Below are 14,660 nucleotides of genomic sequence, written 5' to 3' on the forward strand. Positions count from 1 at the left end.
TGCAGAAAGTTTTCTGTGTTGGGTTGGTTAAAGGGATAGTTCACCCACAAATGAAAATGACCCCATGATTTACTCACCCTCAAGCCATCCTAGGTGCCGGAAGCTAGTTATTTTAGTCGATAAAGTTTTAAATATAGATATTTTTCTTACACGAACGCATCGCTTCGCTTCAGAAGGCTTTTTAACCGTGTGGAGCACCTTTATTATGGATGGATGCACTTTGATGGACGTCAAATCAGAAACAACTATTCACTGCCATTATAAAGCTTTGAAGAGCCAGGACATTTTTTAATATAACTAAGATTGTATTCGTCTAAAAGAAGAATGTCATATGCAACTAGGATGGCTTGAGGGTGAGTACATCATTGGCTAATTTTTATTTTTGGGTGAACTATCCATTTAAGGGGTAAGTTTAGGGTTGAATTTGTATCATGATGTCTATGGAAAGGGCAGTGTGTGTGTGTGTGTGTGTGTGTGCGCGCGCGTGTAAATTGAAGCAGACAAGGCTTTAAAATATATATTGATAATATTTCATAAAACAGCTTTAGCTAAACGCATAAATCTGTCATATACTATTACAGGCCATTTTCCAGTGATTTGCTCTTTAATATGGCTTCATCCAATTTCTAGAGCTTTCAATTTGCACTCACACACCAAAAAAGGCTTGGCCACTGGCAGTGTGTAATGAAGGATTCACTTTATGGTGGTCTCGACATTGAGACCCTCTATGAGTCTTCGTGATCGATCCACTCCAGAAGAGAGAGGACACAAGAGAAGGAGCGGGCTAGTCTTTCACTTGCTCATTCTTCTTTTCTCTCCTCTTCCTCCCTCCCACTCCCCACTAAACTGCCTCTCCCTTCCTTTTTTTTCTTCAATGTTTTATCTATTTTTAGACGCCTGGTGGGGAAACCCAATACATGTGTGACAAAAATAAAACACAGTGCTGTTGAGTGACCTGATATCTCCATTCAAGGATGGCCTAAAATCTGCATTCATATCTCCTACGAAATATTGCACTCTCAAATATCACAGACAGCGTGACATTTGAAATCAATCAAAGAGGTTTGCAGCATTCAATGATGCTCATGTTGTTAAATGTGCTGGGGGGGCATTACACTACTGCTGGTGAACATTTACGATTGTGTTTGAATGATAGACATACTATTCACTCACCAGGAAAAATGCTAATTTTAGAGTTTGATTTATAGACTTGGGACGATCAGAGAATCCCCAGCGTTCCACAGAGAGATAGCCCGCAACCATCCCTTCACTATCATGTCGTTGCTGTGACAACCGTGACTTCAAAGAGGTCTCATCAGAGAGAGGCGGGAAGTAGGGGCGAGTTAAAACATGAAATCAACAGAAAGAGAGAGAGAGAGAGTAAGAGTTTGATGGAAGAGGACAGGGGAAGGCAGGAATGCAAGAGGGAGAAGCTCACAGTCCAGCCAGAGAGAACAGAGAGAGGGAAATGCACAAGTACCCAAGTGAAGATTATGCAAATGAGGACAGATTATAGGGACATGTACAGATGATTGGAATTCATTTATGCATATATGCGGAGAACTCGTAGGGATAAAGGCAGCTCATACAGGGAAAGATGGATGGAGACAGAACAAGCTGAGCAACAGGGAGAAAACTATTTTTACGTAGGCTGAAAAAAAGAAGTGTAAATAATTTTTCTATGTATGTTAAAAGTAATGTGTCATTTTTGGCCTTTAAAAATTTTTTTTAATTTTTTTTTTTAGCAGGTTTGCCTAGCACCCTGTAGCTTCACATAGAAGATGAAGTCAGTTAATTGAAAAGGCATATAATTTTATGTAAGTGTCACACACACACACACGCAATATAGTGCATAGTATTTTTTTTATAATACTTAATTTTATAATACCTAATAATTTTTATAGTATTAGCATATTAGCACACACACACACACACTGGGTTTCAATGTTTTATGGGGACTTTATATAGGGATAATGATTATTCTAACCCCTTAACCCTACCCCTAAACACAACCCTCACAGAAAACTTTCTGCATTATCCCTTTTTCTAAAAACAATATGATTTATAAGCTGTTTTACTCATGGGGACCCCACAAGGTCAATGATTTCTGCTATTACTATATTTTTGGGGACACTTGTCTTGGTCCTCACAACGCAGGGTTTACCAGGATATAAGTGAGTTCATGTAAATATAGTGCATGGAAATGATTAAAAGTATCTGTGTGATGCACTGGGTGTTTTTAGGACTGTTATGTTTTGTGGCTGTGACCCAGTTCAGGGCAGCGATGTGCTGTGCCTTGATGTTCTCTCCTCTCTCTCTCTCTCTCTCTCTGTGTGTGTGTGTGTGTGTGTGTGTGTGTGTTAGTGGCCTCGAGCTGTCCAGCTCTGCCACATCTGTGACAAAAATCACTGAGAACTCAAGTTTTTCAGGACTTAGTTTTGCGATGTTCCAAGATATCTTGAGTTGCCTTCAGTATTCAGGATATCCCTCTGATATCAAGAACTGATCACTTTTAATCCGACACATTTGTCAAAAACATAGAATAGGAACCTGTGAGAATTGCATTTACTATACTGAAATATTTTTTTCCCATTAAACATTGCAGAAATGAATTGTACTTTTGAAAAAAATATGTTAAAACTCCAAAACTAACTATATCCAGAGACTTAATAAAAGTGGTTTTATTTTACATGGAGCAGAATTAATTAATTTGTTTGTTTGTTTGTTTGAGGCATTCTCAGAGCTTTAATTACAAATTACATGCACATTCATACAGAGCCTCCAGGAAGATAATCATTCAAAAATGCCCCATTCTTTGTGTCACACGAGTATCTGAACAGACCATCCTTAATGACAAGAAAAGCAAATATGCAAACTATTTAATATTTGTTATGCAAATATCTTATAGGTTTTGAAAAATTGCGTACAAGACAATTTCTGAAACTATGGCTCCATTTCTCGAAACTCTACACATAAAACCACAAAACATGCACACAACATGCAAAATGTCACACACATCTCTTGCAAAAGTCAAACACTTCATTCAAAACTCTTCTAAAAAAATGTGTTTTTGCATAGTTGCCTAACTCTACACACAAACCATCAAATGTTTGGCCATATACACGCCAAACATGCTGTGGAAAATGTAATACATTTCTATCTTGCATCTTTTGCTTGGTCAGTGTGCAGTGGAATGTACAGGAGTTAGCACTCACATGTATTTGTATCTGCACAAATACACTGTAGTCAAGTCAAGTCACATTTATTTATATAGCACTTTTTACAATAGAGATTGTTTCAAAGCAGCTTTACAGAGATAACAGGAAAATAATGCAACAAAGTTTGTTTCCAAAAGAAAATAGCGTCACAGTCCAGCTTAAGTAAATTCAGTGATTGATCATTTTTGTTGTAAAAAAGTTATTAATTTAGTTTAGTAATTTATACACAGTATATAGGAGCTCTGGAGAAAACCGTGATGTCATCGTCCAGCTCAGTTCCGTTCTCATATAATGGTGTCAATGCAGGCAGAACAATAATATTGTTGAATATAAAATTAAATGTCCCCAACTAAGCAAGCCAAAAGCCAATGGCAACAAAGGTGAAAAAAGGCGACAAAGGCGACAGTGGCAAGGAACCAAAACTCCATCAGGAGATAGAATGGAGAAAAAAAAAAAACCTTGGGAGAAACCCAGGCTCAGTCGCGGGCCAGTTCTAGTCTGGCCAACGAATGAACAGTGTATGATTATGATTCAGGCAGCATTTTACAGTAGGTCAAAAGTCAGATTGGATTGGAACAATCAGAATACCTATTATCCAGTTCCATCTGGTTGAAGATCGGAGTCACATGGGTATGGAGATGGGTTTGTTGAGGATCAGTGCCGATGGCTGTCGTGTTGATGAGGCCTTCACAGGGGAGAGTCCAGTTGACGCAATCTCTGCTGACACTTCAGGGATACGGCCCGGATACGGCTGATTATAGTAAACCTCGGAATAAGCAGAAAGACTAACATTAGCGTAGATGCCATTCTTCTTATGATGTAACGAGTACATCGGGTGTTATAGGAAGTGTTCCCGGTTCCGGCTGACCTAATGTATGCAGCCTAATAATCATTTAACTGATTTGAATAATAGGAATGTATCATTTCAATGTGTATGCCAGGTTAAAGAGATGTGTTTTTAGTCTAGATTTAAACTGACAGAGTGTGTCTGCTTCCCGGACAATGTTAGGAAGACTGTTCCAGAGTTTAGGCGATAAATAGGAAAAGGATCTACCGCCAGCAGTCGATTTTAATATTCTAGGTATTATCAACTGGCCAGAATTTTGAGATCGCAATAGACGTGAAGGACTATAATGTGTTAAGACATTGCTCAAGTACTGGGGAGCTAAAACATTTAGTGCTTTGTAAGTAATCAGCAATATTTTAAAATGTATACGATGTTTAAGAGTGAGCCAATGCAGTGTTGACAGAATCGGGCTAATATGGTCATACTTCCTGGTTCTAGTAAGAACTCTAGCTGCTGCATTTTGGACCAGCTGTAGTTTGTTTATTATGCATGCAGGGCAACCACCCATGAGAGCATTACAATAATCTAGCCTTGAGGCCAGGAACGCATTAACTAACTGTTCCGCATTTGTCATTGAGAGCATATGACGTAATTTAGATATATTTTTAAGATGGAAGAATGCGTTTTTACAGATGCTATAAACGTGGCTTTCAATGAAAGATTGGTATCAAAGAGCACACCCAGGTTCCTGACCGACGACGAAGACTTGACAGAGCAGCCATCAATTGTTAGACAGTTTTCTATGTTAGTACGTGTGGAGGTTTTTGGTCCAATCATTAGAAACTCTGTTTGATTTTTTTCAGAATTAAGTAGTAGGAAATAGTAATTTTTACATCAGCTACGCATTCCGTTCATTTCTTGAATTGGCAAGTTTCGTTGGGGCGCAAAGAGATAAAGAGCTGATTATCATCGGCATAACAGTGAAAACTAATGCCATGCCTCCTAATGATATCTCCCAAGGGTAGCATGTACAGAGTGAACAGCAACAGTCCTAGTACTGAGCCTTGTGGTACTCCATAATGAACTTGTGATCGATATGACATCTCTTCATTTACTGCTACAAACTGATAACGGTCAGATAAGTATGATTTAAACCATCCTAATGCAATTCCACTAATGCCAACATAATTTTTGAGTCTATTTAAAAGAATGGTGTGGTCAATGGTATCAAATGCAGCACTAAGATCAAGTAACACTAATAAAGAGAAACAACCACGATCGGATGATAAGAGCAAATCATTTGTAACTCTAATGAGAGCAGTATCAGTACTTTGGTACAGTCTAAATCCTGGCTGGAAATCCTCGCAGATTTCTTTTCTTTCTAAAATGAACATACTGTGAGGATACTGCCTTTTCTAGTATCTTTGACAAAAAGGGTAGATTTCAGATGGTCCTGTAATTGACTAATTCTCTAGGATCAAGTTGCGTTTTTTTAATAAGAGGTTTAATAATAGCCAGCTTAAAAGTTTTCGGTACATATCCTAGTTACAAAGGTGAATTAATGAAAATAAGGAGAGGATCTATGACCTCTGGAAGCATCTCTTTCAGTAGCTTAGTCGTAATAGAGTCTAACATACATGTTGTTGATTTAGATGATTTAACGAGTTTAGACAATTCTTCCTCCCCTATTGCAACGAATGAATGGAATTTTTCCTCAGGTACACTGCAATGCACTGTCTGATGCGATACTGTACTAGACGGTTGCATAGTTATAATTTTCTCTCTAATATTATCAATATTGTAAGTAAAGAAGTTCATAAAATCATTACTTCTATGCTCTTTGAAAACTTCAGAAGTAGAAGCTTTATTTCTTGTTAATTTAGCCACTGTATCAAATAAATACCTAGGGTTGTGTTTGTTTTCTTCTAAGTCGAAAAAATAAGCAGATCTAGCAGTTTTTAAGGCCTTTCTGTACGCAATCGTGCTCTCTCTCTACGAAATTCGAAAAACGTCTAGTTTTGCTTTCTTCCAGTTGCGCTCCATTTTTCTGGCTGGTCTCTTAAGGGCCCGAGTGTGCTCGTTGTACCACGGCATTGGACTATTTTCTTTAATCTTCTTTAAGCGCAAAGGAGGAACTGTGTCTAAAGTGCTGGAAAAAAGAGAGTCAAAAGTTTCTGTCGCAATATCGAGTTCTTCTAAGCTATCTGGGATGCTGAGGAGATGAAACTGCTCAGGAAGATTATTTATAAAGCAATCTTTAGTGGCAGAAGTGATAGTTCTAACATATTTGTAACACAGAGTCGTTTTTGCAACCTTGGCTAAATGGAGTATACACGAGACTATATAATGATCTGAGATGTCATTGCTCTGCTGCAGAATTTCAATGATATCAACATTGATTCCATGTGACAATATTAGATCTACAGTATGATTATGACAATGAGTGGGTCCTGACACGTGTTGTCTAACTCCAGTAAAGTTCAGAATGTATCTAAATGCCAATTTACGTTTTTCGTTATCTACATGTATATTAAAATCACCCACAACTAGGACTTTATCTGCAGCCAGTACTAACTCCGATCAAAAATCAGCAAATTCTTTGATAAAGTCTGTATGGTGCCCTGGTGGCCTGTATACAGTAGCCAGCACAAATCTCAAACGTGATTTATCATTTACACTAGATAGTGTTACATTAAGCAGCAACACTTAAAAAGAATTATATTTGAAACTATTCTCAGTAATTCTGAAGATATTACTATAGATTACAGCAACACTTACTATAGATTACTCCCCCTTTTGACGAGGCTCATGTTTATAACAGTAATCTTGGGGGGTGGACTCATTTAAAGTAAGGTAATTTTCTGGTTTTAGCCAGGTTTCTGTCAAACACAGCACATCTAGGTCATTATCTGTAATCATATCATTAACAATAACTGTTTTTGAAGTAAAGGATTGAATATTCTGCAACCCAAGCTTTATCATTTGTACATCTGTATTATATCTATTTTTTATTTGTTGAACATCAATACAATTTTTGCCCTTAAATGGGGTTGGGAGTTTTTTGTATTTCCTAATTCGGGGAACAGACACAGTCTCTATATGGTATCTAGGTGAAAGAGTATTTATGTGATGGGATTTATCTGACCTCAGTGACGTGAGACAGCTAGCAGACGTTCGGTTTAGCCAGTCTGTCTGCTTCCTGACCTGAGCCCCAATTCATGTTTGAGCTCTGACTATGTGTCATATTACTAGAGAGAAGAGCGGCACCACCCCAGGAGGGATGAATACCATCTCTTTTCAACAGGTCAGGTCTGCCCCAAAACTTTTCCAATTGTCTATAAACCCTATATTATTATGCGGACACCACTTAGACAGCCAGGCATTGAGTGAGGACAGTCTACTAAGTATCTCATCACTCCTGAGAACAGGAAGGGGGCCAGAGCAAATTACAGTGTTTGACATCGTACTTGCGAGTTCACACACCTCTTTAACGTTAATTTTAGTGATCTCCGACTGGCTAAGTCGAACATCATTAGTGCCAATGTGAATAATAATCTTAGAGAATTTACGATTAGTTTTAGCCAGCAGTTTTAAATTAGCTTTGATGTCAGGCGCTCTGGCTCCCAGCAAACATGTGACAATGGTGGTGGCTGGTGTCTCTATTTTCACGTTCCGTGTAAAAGAATCACCAATAACTAGGGCACTTTTAACAGGATTCTCAGTGGGTAAATCACTGATTGGGGAGAACCTGTTTAATGTTGTAATCTACGGCGTTCCGATCGGCTCTTTAATATGACTTTGCAACATGCACTTATCTCAATGAACAATGTCAATGTCTCAATGATACTCAATGTCTCAATAAGTAGTTAATGCTGTGAATATCATCAGCGTGTGTTAAAGAGATAGTTCATCTAAAAATGAAAATTACCCCATGATTTACTCACCCTCAAACCATCCTAGGTGCATATGACATTCTTCTTTCAGACAAATACAATCAGAGTTATTAAAAAATGTCCTGTCTAATCCAAGTCTTATAATGGGAGAGAATGGCTGGAAAGATTTGGAAGCCCAAAAAACAAAACTGCATCTTTCCATTATAAAAGTAATCCATATGCCTTCTGAAGTGAAGCCATGCGTTTGTGTAAGGAAAATACCCATATTTAAAACTTTATAAACTATAATCACTATCTTTCGACATACGGCCGTACGCATTGATTTACAGTGGAAGACTAACCCCTGACCCGACGCACAACGTAATGACGAACGCGGAAGCTCAGAGGAAAGAGCAAAACAAAACACAAGTCGCGAATTAGCAATTTTGAAGAGAATGTCAGAGGATTTCTATATAATAGAAGAGGAGCTTCAGTTTGTTGCACAGCCCTATTTGTTTAAACTGCAAGAGGCGTCTAAGCTACATCATAAGTCATATCCGTGTCACTGGTTACTCTTGTGGCGCAAGTCGACTTGCGTAGTATGCGTACGGTCGTCTGGCGGAAGCTAGTTATTTTAGATTATAAAGTTATAAATATGGGTATTTTTCTTACAAAAACCCATGACTTCAGAAGCTTCAGAAGGCCTTTATTAACCCCCCAGAGCCCTGCGGAGTATTTTTTATTATGGATGAATGCACTTTTTTGGGCTTCAAATTTTCTCCAGCCATTCACTCCCAATATAAAGCTCCCATTTTTTAATATAACTCCGATTGTATTTGTCTGAAAGAAGAATGTCATATTCTAGGATGACTTGAGGGTGAGTAAATCATGGGGTAATTTTCATTTTTGGGTGAACTATCCCTTTAACACAAGCTGATGATATTCACAGCATTAACTACTTGGCACAAGCTGGGGTGCGTTTCCCGAAAGCATCGTTAGCCAACTATGGTCGCAAGTTGGTCGCAAATCCCATTGAACTCTATTGGTAACGACGGAACTTGCGACCATAGTTGGCTAACGATGCTTTCGGGAAACGCACCCCTGATTGGTTCATGTTGCATCTGCAGCCAATGAGCTCAACAGTGAAATGGCTGGATAACATTCACTATAGCAGTTTGCAGCACGCTTTCAGAGTTCCTCTGGAACCTTCCAGCTTCCCCAGCTCCACCTGTATGCAGTAGATCTGCTGTGGGATAATTTATATATATGCCATTTGTGCAGCAGCAGTATGTCTTACATACTCACAGCAGCGTATCGGCGTATTGGCAGTAGCAAGTTCCTGTAGGCTACTTGCTCTGCAGCAGCAATTGAACAGCAGGGTAGCAGATCTATTCCACCAAGACCAAATACATTAACATTGTCATATCCATTACCGTGCTAAAAATCTTCAGAAAGTTGTCAGCAAATCAGCATATTAGAAATATTTCTAAAAGAGCATGTGACAAAGGCTGGAGTAATGATGCTGAAAATTCAGCTTTGCCATTACAGGAATAAATTACACTTTAAAAGATATTAAAACATTTTTTTTTTTTTACTGTATTTTAATTATATAAATGCAGCCTTGCATGGTGAGCATGAGATTTCTTTCAAAAACATTTTTAAATATCTTACCGACCCCAGACTTTTGAATGGTAGTGTACATCCTAAAGACCAGACTAAATTTGAAGTTATTTGCATAACGGTTATCATTACCCCCACCTCTCTGCATAATGCATGTAAACTTGTGAAGTGTAGAGAAATAGAGAGAAAGAATGACATAAAGAAAGCAATGTAGTTAAAATCATTCAATGATTATATAGAAACGATTATGTGTAAAAAGTGTTTGTTTGTTTTCTCATGAAGTTCCTCATTACTGTCAGAAGACTGCAAAAAGTGCAAAAAAAAGAAGAAAAAGACACACACGTGCACACAAACATGCTTAGAAACTCACAAATTACATAAGGCCCTTTAGGTCAAAATACAGGCGCAATCTGTTCTTATTAGCTACACTCATACAGGGCTGCTAATAGTCTTGTTAGGAGAAACTAGGCCCATTTATTAATTAATTTGACTAATTAGGATACTAAGGTGAGTCAGGAATGAACTAGGAATGCTTCAGTGGCCAACAGTTTAAACAAGCCTTTTTTAATGATCACTTTGACTTTGCCATTAGTTATAGTTCAGAGAATATTATTACCTAGAAAATGTCATGACTAAAAGGACATTTGAAAGCGCCATACACCCACTCACTTCGGCTCCCCTCGATTATCTAACAGACACAATTAAGTGTGCAGCAGCTTAAGATGTCAGATCACAGTTTCTCATTTCTCCATATAACAAAATGTCTTAAGGCCAGCTTGCCATTTGTACCTAATGATGTTTGGATTGCATGTTTGGAGCAGTTGTGTACTGTAGCACGACTCGGCTTTTATCTCTCTCATGTCATTACAGCTTGTAACAGTTTATTTCCCTCATATGTTCCTCATATCTGACCTTTGACAACTCTTTCCTAAAAGTGAGAAACAACTGTTTTGGTCTTTCATCCTTTGGTTTCTGTTAGTTACTTATGCTAATTTTAACTTAAGATTTAAGATGAATTCAGGCAATTCAACACTTTTACAGTCATCTCAATGGTAATGCCAATTTACTTGAATTTGCTGTATGAAAACGAGAAGTAAAACAGTCAGGCTATAAGAAGGATATAAATAGCTTGTTAATTTATTTACGTGTTCATGTTTTGATTTATTTTTAATACGATTGATGATAATATTTTTAAATAACTAAAATAGTAGATTGCTTCCAAGCAGGTGTTCAATTTGAGAGTGAATTTTTCTTTTGAATAAGTTCTTTTCAATGAATCAGTCAAACCACTCACAACCTGATTAATTTGTGAATCAGACTGCATTTTTTTTTTTTTTTTTTTTCATCAAAATTATTTTCAAAAAATACTTAATCATAGGCCTAAGTGACTGGAAAGGCAAAAACTTGTAATCTACTGACCGTTGTCAGACCGTTGTTATGAATCTGAAAGTAGGATAAATATTGTGTGGAGTTAGTGTTTCATTTCAGCAATTTTATCTAGGACTTTTCTATACACAGTTATTGTTTTACATTTTACTTTTACAAAATGTAACACATATATATATGTATATATATATATATATATATATATATATATTGCAAAACTATATATTTTATATATATATTTTATATTTTTCATCTAACTGGAGTGTTTTTCTTTTAAGTTAATATACTGTTTGGTTCTATCTTTATTGGGATAATTTGTAGGGAGATGGATGCCATTTTATTTGAGAATTTGTGTTTTCTCCTGTTTTATATAGACAGGAAGTAAGGGAAGTGTTTGTCTTTTCATTTCTTTTACTTTTGATGCTAGGTAAGTTATTTAAAAACCCTTATTAAGAATTTCTTTTGTTTGTTATTTTGGCCGTTTCCCCTCCTGAAGTCCTATCTTTATATCCCACTGATTATGTAAGAAATACAACTTGTGAAGTCTTTTACTTTATAAACTGGTGTCCTTGTAATTTGTGCTTGTCCTGGGACCTGGAGACGGGAGTTCTCTCACTCTCTCGCTGAAACTTTTGTTACCTTCCCTTCCTGCCCCTAGACCTGAAACTGACCGTAACAAGTGCACATTTTAGAGTGGCCTTTTATTGTGGCCAGCCTAAGGCACACCTGTGCAATAATCATGCTGTCTAATCAGCATCTTGATACGCCACACCTGTGAGGTGGATAGATTATTTCGACAGATTTCGACAGATTTGTGAACAATATTTGAGAGAAATAGACCTTTTGTGTACATAGAAAAAGTCTTAGATCTTTGAGTTCAGCTCATGAAAAATGTGGGCAAAAACAAGTGTTGCGTTTATAATTTTGTTCAGTGTGTGTGTGTGTGTATATATATATATATATATATATATAACTCACACTGAAACAAACTGTTAAATTTACTTCGTTTTTCTTTTGCAAGTGTTTTGCACACATGTTTTAAGTAAATTTCACATATGAATTAAAGGGACATTGTGTAGGAATTTCTCCCATCTAGCGGTGAAATTGTATTTTGTATTCAAACGAATTGTGCTCTCCAGCGCCTCCCTTTTTCAAATGCGTGTTGTATCTATGGTAACCGTTACCAAAAAGCTATGAGAGGATGTCTTCTAATAACACTTCATCAAGTGTCCCTTCGGGGTGAACAGGTTTGTTATTTCAAACAAACTGCAACTTGACACAACGAACAAACGAATTTTATAGTATGAATTACTGACTGTGAAACTTGCCGGGGCAGTGACAAGCGCCTCTCACTGCTCTACTCCTCCGTTTCTGCTGCTTTTAGTTACGTGACGCTGGCTCCGAACGAAAACGCGTTGTGGAAAAGCGTTGGCCTAGTACTTTTTGTCCCGCTCTGCTATTATAGTTTATCAAGATGGCGAAACAAGCCTCCGTGGACCTACCCGTCCCATGTATATAAAGATGATAAATTCTTCGTTTACGAGGATAAGTCAGATAATTAGCAGAGGTATTTGTACACCATTGAGGACATATGAATAAAAATATTGATTTTAGATAATAAAATACCTAAAAAAGTACACATTGTCCCTTTAAATAAATTCTACTTGACTAAGTTAAGTACAATAAACAATGAAAATAAGTAACTTTGAGTGATTTTTACTAAGTTGAAGTTTACTTTGCAATAGTCTGTTTCAAACAAATTTTACTCAAACAATATAACAGTGAATTAAGCTATGTTTTTAAAGTGCATGCTTTAAGGCCCGAAATTCGCGTCCGAAATTTCCGCACGTTAAAAAATAAATACAACCTCACGTTATTGCACGCTTCGGGTTCGATTTTCTGCTTTTTTCGCATCCGTAGCAAGAAGTTTGAATGGGGTTTGAATGGTGTTTTGACAATTCAGAGCCACCGAATCACGAATATGAAAAAACGCATACGAAAATTTCGGACTCAGTGTGCAAGGGCCTTTACTCAGAACGTTTAATTAAGTAATAGGCCTACAGTAGATATTGTGATGACACCACAATTACGCTGTACCCATCCGAACACAGAGACCTCAATACTTGGTCCACAATACACAATAACACACATTCGTTGGATAATTTTTGGGTATTAATGTGATCATTTTGAGTAGAAAATAAACTCCAGATGTCACAAAACAGCAAGATCAATGATAAAAAAAGTGTAAATACAGCTGGAAAACAGTGGAAAATGCAACCTTATTAATTATTCATGCCCCAGTGCATTATGGGAACACTAGTATCAGAAAGTTGAGTAGGTTTTACTTAATTTTATAACGCTTATATTTACACTTTAATTTCTACAAGCTTAAATTAAGTACTAATTTTTGAGTACTTGAGTACTCAGAATTGAGTACTAGCCTAGGGCTATATAATTTAGTTTATTTTTTTTATTCTTGGCTGAACTAACTTGTTCGGGTAGAAAGAAAAAAAAATCTGTAGTAGCCTAGGCTAGCCTATTTACTGCACCACATAGCCTAATCATATCATTAGCCCCCAATTGAAGTTTTCTCATTCCTGGTTATTTCTTGTCGATACCACTTTAAATTGACAGTGACTTGTTACGAGTTTTTTTTTTTTAGCGATGCAAATAAAATTCCACCGCATCATTATTACATGTCCAACATATTATCCAGCACATCCACGAACATAAAGATATTCCCTCTGTCAAGCTGCCCCAGTTCAGCCTGAGAGCGCCCCACTGCTGTCAGTTGTGGCACATGCGCAGGATAAATTTATCCACCACTGTGGAGTTTATTGGTATATTTAATGCGTCAAGACAGGCGGGCCATATTTTCTTTGTATGTTTTCTGCCACGGAGATTCTTGGCCTAAATGTGGCTGCACTAGTGGATTTAATAGGCAGAAGGCTGTGTAATTGGTTGTCATTCCGATTTATGAGCTATCCTGTTGAACGTCTCTGTTTGGGATTTCCTGTAAGGAAGTATGGAAATGCTGTCCCCTTGTGGCATGGTATGAGAATGCCATGATATATGGGCCTTTTATTCGTAATTTCATTACATTGGAAATGTTCTATCGCTGAACATACAGTGGAATCCGAAAGTCTGAGTAAACATTGAACATCTGGGATTCACTCAAATTATTATGCCAACAAGCATGTTCATTTATGATCTCAGTCATTTAAAGCATTTGCATCAGTGATCTGAATTAGACACATCAGCGCCATCTTTGATTTGTAACGGACATTAACGCGAGGCTGTGTGAGGGATAGGCCTACATCTTTTCAGTGGGTTACTTTCATTGAATGTTTTTGGATTGTTCTGCTAACAAAACACTCCAAAAATATCTTTCCAAGAAGTTTCAGTAGACAAAAAACTCCAGACAACAGCAAGCTTTATCCAGGTTTTTTTTTTTTTTTTTTTTTTTTACACAGCGGGTGCCATTGATAACACGTAAGCCTATCCCCCACAGTCTTGCTCTCATACCTGTCATGGCGCTGCTCTGAATAAGGTCTATATGCCAAACCATAGATAGAAGAGGCTTGTTGAGCGAGAAAGCTTTTTAAGATGTGCTTTGAACAGAAACAGCAGATTACTATAACAAAAAGATATGCACCATTTAGGGTTTCTCGGATTGCCACACTGCAGGCAGAAACCTCTGGAGAACCTCTAGGCTACCCTTTAAAAATGGAAGTTCCTGCAAGATCTCTAAAAACACTTCAGGCACTCGAAATACAT

Source organism: Rhinichthys klamathensis, unplaced genomic scaffold, assembly GCF_029890125.1.
Source record: "Rhinichthys klamathensis goyatoka isolate OS25496 unplaced genomic scaffold, OSU_Roscu_1.1 h1tg000217l_1, whole genome shotgun sequence".
Classification (NCBI taxonomy): Eukaryota; Metazoa; Chordata; class Actinopteri; order Cypriniformes; family Leuciscidae; genus Rhinichthys; species Rhinichthys klamathensis.